This window comes from Equus quagga, chromosome 3 (assembly GCF_021613505.1).
Source record: "Equus quagga isolate Etosha38 chromosome 3, UCLA_HA_Equagga_1.0, whole genome shotgun sequence".
NCBI classification, from domain to species: Eukaryota; Metazoa; Chordata; class Mammalia; order Perissodactyla; family Equidae; genus Equus; species Equus quagga.
Genome location: NC_060269.1, coordinates 116,074,788 through 116,085,341, shown reverse-complemented (window position 1 = coordinate 116,085,341; position 10,554 = coordinate 116,074,788).

Sequence of the window (10,554 nt, the reverse complement as noted above, 5' to 3'; positions counted from 1 at the left end):
TGGAAGCACGTAGTTAGCCTTGAGCACAACATGGATGCTCGGTTCCTCTTTTTCCCTATGGGCTGTGGACCCTAGAGCACAGCAGTTTAAGTTCTTCTGCCTATTAAGGGTAGATCTATTAGTCTCCAGACAATCAGTATGTTATATGTATGGAAGCCAAAAAAATCTCTTACAATCTACAGACTATAACCTGATGTATTACACTTTGTGAAGCCTTGACATATGAAAGGTAAAGGGGGCAGCAAATGAGTTTATTCAAAATATTTACCCTTTCCAAGAGTTGCATGTAATTTTCCATCAAAATCCAAGCTGCAGAGAATAGCAGCGTCGGTGATGCTGTAGACTGTAGCAGCTCAGCATCACACTGCTGTGAGGAACAGCTAGGAAAACCACGTTACTGATTATCCTGACAGAGCCAGTAGCCTCTGCCTTAAGCTGTGCATGCTTCAGCCTGGCAAGTGGACACAGTTGAGTTAGTTCATGGGAGATGATGAAAAGTGTTGGCCAAAGCTTTCCCTAAGAGACCTGGGAAGTGCTCCTAACCTTTAGTGTTTGTAAGAATCACCTGGACAGCTTATGAAATCGGCACATTTCTGGGCCTCACCCCCAGAGAGTTTTGTTCTATTGGTATGAAGGGGGCCTAGGAATCTGCTTTGTTAACAAGTTTCCCAGGTGATTCTTCTGCGAGTGGTTCACGCAGAAGAGAATTTATATGCCCTGAATCGCAGATGTTTTTGAGCTGATAATCACTTTAGAGCTCATTTGGTGTACAATTTCTTAACCTTTTTCCCTTCGTAAGAGCCAAGACAATTACCATTAAGATAAATGCATGACGCTTTCTCATTAATCTATTCACATTTGACAAAACCACAAGTGTTGGGAAGGACTAAAAAATGCCACAACTATTAGCAGCAGTAATTCACGACAGACTAAGCATCAATAAGATTACGTTTTACTCATTTCCCTACTGTTGAACTTAACACCACCTCTCAAGAAAACTTCTCAGAATACAAGGCAGAGACAGTAAGTGTTAACACAGGGATGACCTGGAATTCATTCACGTTTTTAAAATAATTCATTAGTAATCTTGAGTACTTTATTAGTAATAGATTTCCTGGTGATACAAATCACAATGAGACATACCATTATGGCAGAGCCTGCTAGCTGTCACCTAGAATTTATTTTTCTCTGATCTCTGTAAGAATCTCCAAATGTTAGTGGGGCACATGGACACCCAGAAAAAAAGATTACGTTTTCCAGCCTCTCTTGCAGCTTGGAGTGATCATGTTCTTGACAACAGCATATAAGAAGAAGTAGTGTGTAAGACTGCCAGGCAGTGTCCTTAAAGGGAGGGCCATGCCTTTTCTCCTTTCTGTGGCTGGAATGTGGGGGTGAAAGCTAGAGCAGCCATCTTGGACCATGATGGAGAAAGCATGTGTGGAGGGTGGCAGAGGAAAGAACCAAATAGAAGAAGCCTGGATCCCTGCAGATGCTGGAGTTGTCATGGGAGTCTTGGGCTGCCTATGTTATGTGTGAGAGAATTGTGTTTCTATCTTGTTTAAGCTATTGTTATTTCTGGCCTTTTGTCACACATTGCAGCCCCAAGTTTGAGAGCCCCTAATCTGGCCAACTCGCTTATTTTTTACATGAGAGCACGAAACCCAGGGGAGGTGAGTGGCTTGATGGAAATTGCATAGCTAGTGAGGCACAGACCTGGAAGTAGAACCTAGGTCTCTTGGTTTCTGGATCAGTTCCCTTTTCACCACCCTAGGCTTTCTCAAGTACACTGTTAGAAGCCATGCCTAGAATTGAGATCATAGTTCTGCAGTTGAATCAAGATGATAGACTAAACCCACGTGCCTACCCGCCTCCCGTCCAAAGTCTCATTGAAAAGGCACAGAAAACATTTCTTAAAAGAATAAATCCATAATAGTACGGGAATACAAGAAATGGTATTATTAGCAGATCAGAGATTTTTAGCTTTCCTGGGAATATTACTGAGAAGTTTATGAAAGGTAGAAAATAGATGGGATTGGAACAATGGATGTAGCAGCTTGCTACCTGCGTCCACATCCCCTTGCCTATCTCTGATTTCAGTACCACTCAAGTACGCTCTGCATGTCTCTCCACTTTTCTGCCTCAAGGTTTTCCCAGAAGCAGTGAGAGCTTGAGCAATTCTCCTGGAGGAGTAGGAATGATGGCACTCTTGGAGACCCTTTTCCAACTGAGGCAGGAGCCAATGGATAAGTCCCCAGCCTTATGTCTTTTGGTTCCAGCAGAGTTGAGCCCCTGATGCCCACGGTAGCCTTGATATTGCACTCTTTATTGGCTTTTCCTCTCTGCTTGTGTCATTTTTCACTACTCTCTTCTCCTTCTTCCTCAGATTGCCTCCTGAATAAACTACCTGCCACAAATCCTTGTCTCCTGCTCTGCTTTTGTGGGAACTCAAAGTATGACAATGAAGAATCAAGGCCAGAGAAACCACAGCCTGAAACACACGTAGGAGAAAATTACTAAAGAGGTAAGCAGCTTTCCAGGGGTCAAGAGGCACAAAGAACAAAAGGGGGCCTTGAGAACTTATCGGGGTAATTAATTAAAGTTCTTTATTCAGAATACGTGGCTCCATTCAGACTCCCCCTTATATTGAACTTCTAAGTGACTTTTCTCCAGACGAAAGTCTCCCAAAGTACTTTCTAATCAAAGTGAATGTCTATCTGATGTGAGCTCCTAGTATGGGGGCTGGGGAGAGAGAGCAGGGCAGGAAAAGCAAAGCCAGTGCATCACAAACCAGGGCAACAGAGGAACAAATGGAAGGGGAGCAGCTGACTTGGTCATTTAGGTCCAAGATTGCTCAGTTTTCAATAATCCCACAGTGGCTTTTGTTCCACCAGGTGCAGCTCCACCTACCCCCTCAAGCTCAGATGCTTGGTACCCTCAGGCAAGTGAGCGTAGCATCTGAGCCACAGGAGCAGGCAGGGGCCACAAGTCCCACAGGCGACAGGAGAAGGATGGGGCAGAAGGTGGCACTGGTGTCCTGAGAGTCCACCATGCGGATAAACATATGCTGGACAGGGGTCCTTGAAGTTGAAGGCTCTTTGGCCACCAGGCTGCAGAGGGGTAGAATTAAAATCCAAGGAGAGTGACAGGTCCTGACATACATATGACAAGGCTGAGATGGGCAAGGGGTTAGAGCAGAAAGCTGTAGGGTAAAGAAAGGAAGGTAAGTTCTCTATGTCTATTGCTTGCAATGCTAAGAAATCCAGGCACTGGCCTTGCGTGCCACCTCCCAGTGTGGTGTTGAAGGAGGGGCTGGGTCCAGGTGAAGCTATGACTGCAGCCTGCAATGATGCACTGAGGCTGATTCAGGACAGAATGCAGCGAGGAGCCTTTACCCCCTATCTCGGTCTACTCAGGCTGCCAAGACAAAATACCACAGACTGGCTCAAGCAACAGACATTTATTTCTCACAGTTCTGGAGGTTAGAAGTCCAAGATCAGGGTGCTGGCAGATTTGGTTCCTGGTGAGAGCCCTCTTCCTGGCTTGCAGACGGCTGCCTTCTCGCTGTGTCCTTGCATGATGGAGAGAGAGGAGGCTCTTCCTCTTCTTATAAGGACACCAATTGCATCATGGCGGCTCCACCTTCATGATGTCATCTAAACCTAATTATCTTCCCAAGGCTCCACCTCCAACTACCATATCACCAGGGGTTAGAGCTTCAACAAATGAATTTTAGGGGGACATAAACGTTACATCCATAGTGACTCCCCATGCCAGAATCTGACTCAGGGAAATTTGAGAAGATATTATATCCATAAAACAAGGGGAGAAAACCCTTCACCAATGAGTTATTAAATAGCACACAGCTGAAGATTAAATTAGTGAGCTGGAAGATCAAGCCCAGAGATTTGCCCAGAACTCAATAGAAATGATTAAAGAGAGCGAACGAGGGGAGAAAAACTTAAGACACATGGTGGATAGATCCAGAAGTTTATGCATTCGTGTAGAAGTAAATAATGAAGAGAATGGAGGGGAGGAAATAATGAAAGGAATAACAGAAGAAAGATTTCCAGGTCTGAAAACAGAGGAACTTTCTGATTGAACATATCCTCCAAATCCTGAATAGGATGAAGGAGACTAAACCCACATCAAGAGACACCTTGGCAACATTTCAGAAATCACAGCCCTTGTTGCCACAGGATCCAGAGAGATTTCAAATTGCTTCAGACTGTGGGGTTGGTATTGCTTCAGTGCCTTGACTCCTGAAATAACTCTCCTGTACTCTGTTCTTAAGGCATAGAACAAGCAGCCAATGAATGTGTCTTGATGGGTGTGCCTCAAGAGCAATATGCCCAGAAACATTATAAATTTAGATTCTAGCAATAGCGTCACATATAACAACGCAAAACAACAGTAAAGGAGATAAACAGTAATTCATAGAAGAAAATAACTATTTTATATCTATGCCTGCTGTTGAAGCCCCACACACATCTCATCAGGGAAACATGCAGCTTATGCAAGTTGAGTTTATTGAAATTGCTGAGCGAGAAAAAACATGACCTTGACAGAGTCTCGAAGGGCCTCCAAAGAGGGAAATCAGGGAAGGATGTTTATAGAGTTGGGAGGACTGGAGTTAGTCAGAGGGTGGTGGTTTAGGTCAAGGATTGATAGAATTTGTAAATCTGGCAGCTTGCTAGAACTGTCCGTGATCTTTGGAACACGTAAATCCATGTGGAGGTATCGTTACTATGGTCTTATCGTGGAATGCATGGGTCTGAACAAGCTGGTGTTAAAATAATTTGAGTTGAGACAGTTTATGTTGCACGTTATGGTTTGGTATAGTTAATCTATTTTGCAAATCACAATACAGTTTTTTTTTTTTTTTTGCAAACTGTGGTTTCCACTTCTTTTCTCAGTGTGGTATCTAGCATAGTGCCTGGATAGGCACTCAATAAGCGTTTGGTTGAACAAATTAGTAAATTAGTTATTAAAGAGGAATCAAAGACAAAAGGAATGGCCTCAAATGTCTATACACTAAAGTATATGGCAATGGTGCTTAATAAAAATGCAGATTCCTAGGGTCACCCCCCAGATAGTTTGAATCAGTGGGTCTGGATTTGGGACTGGTGATTTTGAGGCAAGAGGTCCACAGATTTCACTTTTGAGAAACACTAGCATAGTGGCATGGTGCCAAACAAAGTGGGCTTGAGATGCTAACATGTGGAAGGAAATAAGACCTTATAGGTATCTTTGAGACCCGGTAAAATAGGATTGATAATTGAACTAAAGAAATAAAAAAAAAAGTCCGCTTCAAAATAAGCCAGCTGATAGAAAAGGAAGCAGAATGAATTGTTTATCTACAAGTACAGACCTACCTGACAATCTATGCATCCTAATGTGATACACAGTGCAAGTGTGACCACTTCGTTGAGAATTAAAGAAAAATAGAAGCAATATCGTTATGATAAAGAACTTTAGATTACAGTGTCTTAACAGTTTGAGATGTGTTAATTGGTGATTTCTTATTAACAATAAAATGCCCTACATTTAAATACTTTGTTTTTTTAGTGAGATGAAATTAACATGGCATCAGATAAACCGTTTTAGAGTGAACAATTCGGTGGCATTTAGAACATTCACAATGTTGTGCAACCACTACCTCTATCTAATTCCAAAATGTTTTCATCACCCTACACTAAAACCCTGTACCCATTAAGCAGTTACTCCTCACTTCCTCCTCCCCTCAGCTCTTGGCCACCACAGATCTACACTGTCTCTATAGATTTATCCATTCTGGATGTTTCATGTAAATGGAATCATGCAATATGCGACCTTTAGTAAAAGTGTACCTTTTTCGTGTAGCAAAATGTTTCCAAGGTTCATCCATATTTTAGCATGTATCAGTACTTCATTCCCTTTTATGGCTAATAAAATTCCATTGTATGCACGTACCACAATTTGTTTATTCATTCATACATCCATGGACATTTGGGTTGTTTCCACCTTTTGGCTACTGTAAATAGTGCTGCTGTTTGTGTACAAGTATATACCTAGGAGTGTGTACTTTTATATGTATACCTAGGAGTGCAATTGCTGGATCCTATGATAATTGCATGTTTCGCTTCTTAAGGAACTGCCAAACTATTTTCTGCAATGACTGAACCATTTAACATCCCTACCAGAAATGGATGAGGGTTCCAATTTCTCTACATCCTCACCCATGCTTGTTATTTATTTGTTTTTATGTACTTATATTTTATATCTATTTACATATATAATATATATGTTATAAATATTTTATATAAATATTTTATATATTTTATGTATTATATATAATATATAAATATGCTATAGCTATAAATAGATATATTTAAAATATTTAAATATTTGCATTTCCTTATGATTAATGATGTTGTGCATCTTTTCATTTGCTTGTTGGTCATTTGTAAAACTTATTTGGAAAAATATCTATTCAAGTCCTTTGCCTGTTTTAAAATTTGGTTGTTTGTCTTTTTGTTGTTGAGTTATAAGAGTTCTTTATATATTCTGGATACCAGGCCCTCATCAGATATATGGTTAGAAAATATTTTCCCTAATTCTGTAGATTGTATTGCGTTTTTTAAAAAAATTAATTGAATAAATTCAAAATTATCTTTATACTGACATCCGTTTCATTCCCTTGCATTCTAATATGCTTTCTTAAGTGGAAGACCTAGTTAGGGCCATGAATACATACAAACCCATGGTATACATTGCCTCACTCCTAATCTTAATAAGTTTGTGGGAACAAGTTGTTCATGGGAATATATTTTTCAGGTGTATCACGGCAAGAAAAAAGACTGAGAATCACTTTTCTGGACCAAGTGTCCAGATTCAAGAACAGGATGACGTATTCCTGATTCTTGCATGTCAAAAACTGGTACAAAGGTATGAAATAATAGCAGGAGGAACACCAACTAACCTGACGTATAGGAAGTCTCCTCGGCCACATAGACTTTGCTGGTCCTCAACCCTTGGCTCTCGAGATACAATGAAGAAAAGCGACCTAATTCTGTAATTCTTTATCCCAAATGTTGGCTTATTCAGCAGCCTCCATTGGACAGTCTACATCTCAAGCCAATAGAGTTTGGCTTATTAAAAGGGGACATGAGTCTCACAAAGCCTCAAATACCAGGTTTTTAAACAAAACTAACAGCAGCCGCATGAGATGTAGCATGAAGCCAAAATTCTTCAGGCTCTGGAGTTGGAGAAGAAGGATGTGCCTGGGAGAGTGATTGCCCTTAATCTGGGAAAAATACAAAGATCAATGGGAAAGCAGACTTCCTGGCTGACAAAACCTCAGAGGCTTTCAAGTGTCCTGACAGCCCTAGACAGAGCCCTAAGTAGATATTGAGCACAGAGTGAAAACCGTCTGTAACATTCAGCTATAGGCTTTCAGATCTGGAAAGTGCTTCATCTTAAAGCTGGCCCACTGGCATGCAGCTCACAGAGACAGAATAAAAGCTGCAAACTCTTCCTTATGAAATCAATCCCACTAGCTATTCTCAACCAAACTCTAGACAAATTAAAGTCATCTATTTGTATAAGTATAAGCTGGAGACTGCATACCCTCAGAACCAGTGGAACCATGGATGAACGTGTGGATGCTGAGAGAAGGACAGAAAAGCCACTCTGTCCTCTAATACTTCACCACTTCTTCCGGACATGGTAGACAAAAAGACCACCAGCAGAGAGTTAATCAACTCTTGATTCATGAAATGTTTACTGAGTTTCTGTTACATGCTGGAGACAGTGCCAGATCATCAAAGACAGCTCCTGCTCTGAAGGTGAGGTGGCCATACAGAGGAGCGGTCTCTAACGTGGGGCCTGGTAGAATGGGGTGGCCCCCTGAATTTGGAAGGAAGGAGAGCTGAACCAGCTTCACTCTATGAGCCAGGACTTTCCTGGTTGCAAGTGACAGAAAACTAATTTGAAGTACAAAGAGGGAATGTATTGTCATGAAACCAATCCTCTGGAAGGATCAGCTAGTCTTCAGAACTGACTGGAACCAGAGACTAGATTGCCATCAAGACAAGGCCACTGCATGGGCTGTTTCATGTCCAGGAAGCTCTTCTCTCCACTTAGTTTATCTGCTACTCATTATTCATGTTTCTCCAGTCACCTCCTCGGGGGAGACTCCCTCTTCCCCCACTCATCTCCCTAACTGGATCACACCCAGAGTCCTGGCTGGTCTAGCCAAGCCTTAGGGGCAAATTACAAAAAGGCGACTCTTTAGGGTGGACAGTGCCAGTGTGTGAAGAACAAGGTGCCCCTTCTTCTGGGCAAATACAGCTTCACGCCAGACCTCATGGATTGGTGAACAGATTGTAAGTGGGATTTCAGCCCACTTACCCCCTCAGCTGTGCTTCTTTGTGCAGTGCACAAATTGTACAACTGTACAGAGTAGGTGAGCCAGATTCCCCATTACACGTACTCAGAAGACTGTGTACCTTTTCTCCTCACTACTTGTCAAAATAGTAGTTTTACTTTACTTGCATGATTATTTAAAAAATCTCTCCCTGCAAGCTCATAAGCCTCACAAGGGCAGCAATTGGGTCTCAACATGTTATTCCTGGAGCCCAGCAGTGTCTGGCACATGGAAGGCCCTTGAAAAATAATGGTTGTTTCATGAATAAATGAATGAGCAAGCAAATGAATGTTCATTTCTTTATTTCTCTTGGACTGGCTTTTTCTATGAGGTGGCAGCCATGCTTGCTGGCAGCTTCTGAGCCCACAGACAGAGAAGGCTGAGTCTCCTTAATTCTGATTTTTAAAATTCCAGAGAAGGATGCTAATTGGTCCAGCTGAGATCACATGCTCACTGGGAGTGGAAGGCATGCCGATTGGCAACCCCTCTCAAAGCTCTGTTTGATGAATGATGGGGTGAGCAGTTCCCCAAAAGAAGGGGGGCTCTTCCTAGTGGAAGAGGGGAAGCCTGGGCAGAGACAACTCCAGACGGTCCCTATCCTGCCATTGACTTGCCAATGGGTCAGGTGTTCAGGTCACTTCTGTGTCTTTGTTTCCTCACCTGGGAAAAGGGGGAATATGCTGAGTTCATCTCTGAGATGGTCCAGCTCAACATTCTATTCCCTTTGTTCTGGTTCTGGTTCTGATTCTGGTTCTCCCTGCTAAGTTCTGTTCTAGTGCTCCAGGTGCTCAGTGGAAAAAGACATGACCGAGAGCAGCCTGAGTCAAGGAAGGCTTAATGGAGGTGAGCTTTAATCTGAGTCGAAAGCTGAGGAGAAGTTGTAATGGAGAAAGGAAGGAGGAGAGAAGACCTCCCACGTCTAAGGGTAGGGGGTTGGCTGGGGGAAGTGTGTTAGGTATTGGTGTTGAGCCATCTGTTTGTCAAGAGTCTTTTTTTTCTTAATGTAAATATCTTTGTAAGGAGTACTATGTTAACTCGTCTACATTTTCCCCTGACTTAGTTTATCCAAGAACAGCAAGCCGGTCATCCACAACGATCTGAGGGAATGAGACATTGGACAGGTAAGTTTTGATAATCCAAATAGGTCCTGAGTACAAGCCTCTCTAGGGTGCATGAATTAGGCTGGTCACCTCGGGGTCTACACTTTGCGTGTGTGCTGCAGGGGAGCGGGGGTAGTTTTGCTCCAATAGTGGGAGAGTGACTCAGGGAGGCAGAGCAGGAAGTAAGTGTCTCCATTCCACGATGTTAAAATGTCATGAGGCTCTTACACCCACCATTGTCCCTGAACCCTTCCCAGGGTCAAGCACAATAACCTCTTGGTGCCTGTCTGTTCCCCTTCCAATCCTCAGCCCAGCCCTCTGTAGCTTTCCTCAGGGATGTTCTTTAAGCTCACTTCAATCTTCTTCCTATGGGGAGCAGTGAAGTTTGCCTTCACTAGCTAAGGATGGGCCTCATCCTGAAAATGGGGGCGGTCTGTCCAGGAGATCGTCCACCAGGCACCACCATGGGAGCCCTGGGCACCTGGAAGGGGAGCTGGAAAAGGGAGAGAAACTTCACCAAAGGGAAGTGGGAGGAGGGGACAAGTGGTGCAGTTTTGACCCAGGTACACTGGCAATCCTTTAAAGCCGCATTGCCTGTAACAACACTGCTCCTTTGGGCCCTACTCTTACTTACCCCAACATGGAGTCCTGTTGCCAGATCCCCGAATCTGTTTAACAAGGAAGAGAATGAAGTTCCATGCTCTGGAAATGGGGAAACAGTATTTCATGTTACCACTAATGATGGACAGAAAGAACACAGGACATTTACCCTGGCCCCCTAGAGCTGTGCGAGGTGTGCCTGCCTACTGGTGCTAGAAAAATAGGTACAGCTTCCACATTAAAGGACTTGGAGTGTGTGTCAGGGGAGAGGGAAGGGTGGGCAAGCAGCCCTGTGTAAAATGCTACCCAAAGAAGCAATATAGCCTAGCGAATAAAAATACAGATCTGGGGGCTGGCCCTGCGGCCAAGTGGTTGGGTTCGCGCACTCCGCTGCAGGCAGCCCAGTGTTTCATTTGTTTGGGTCCTGGGCGCAGACATGGCACTGCTCAT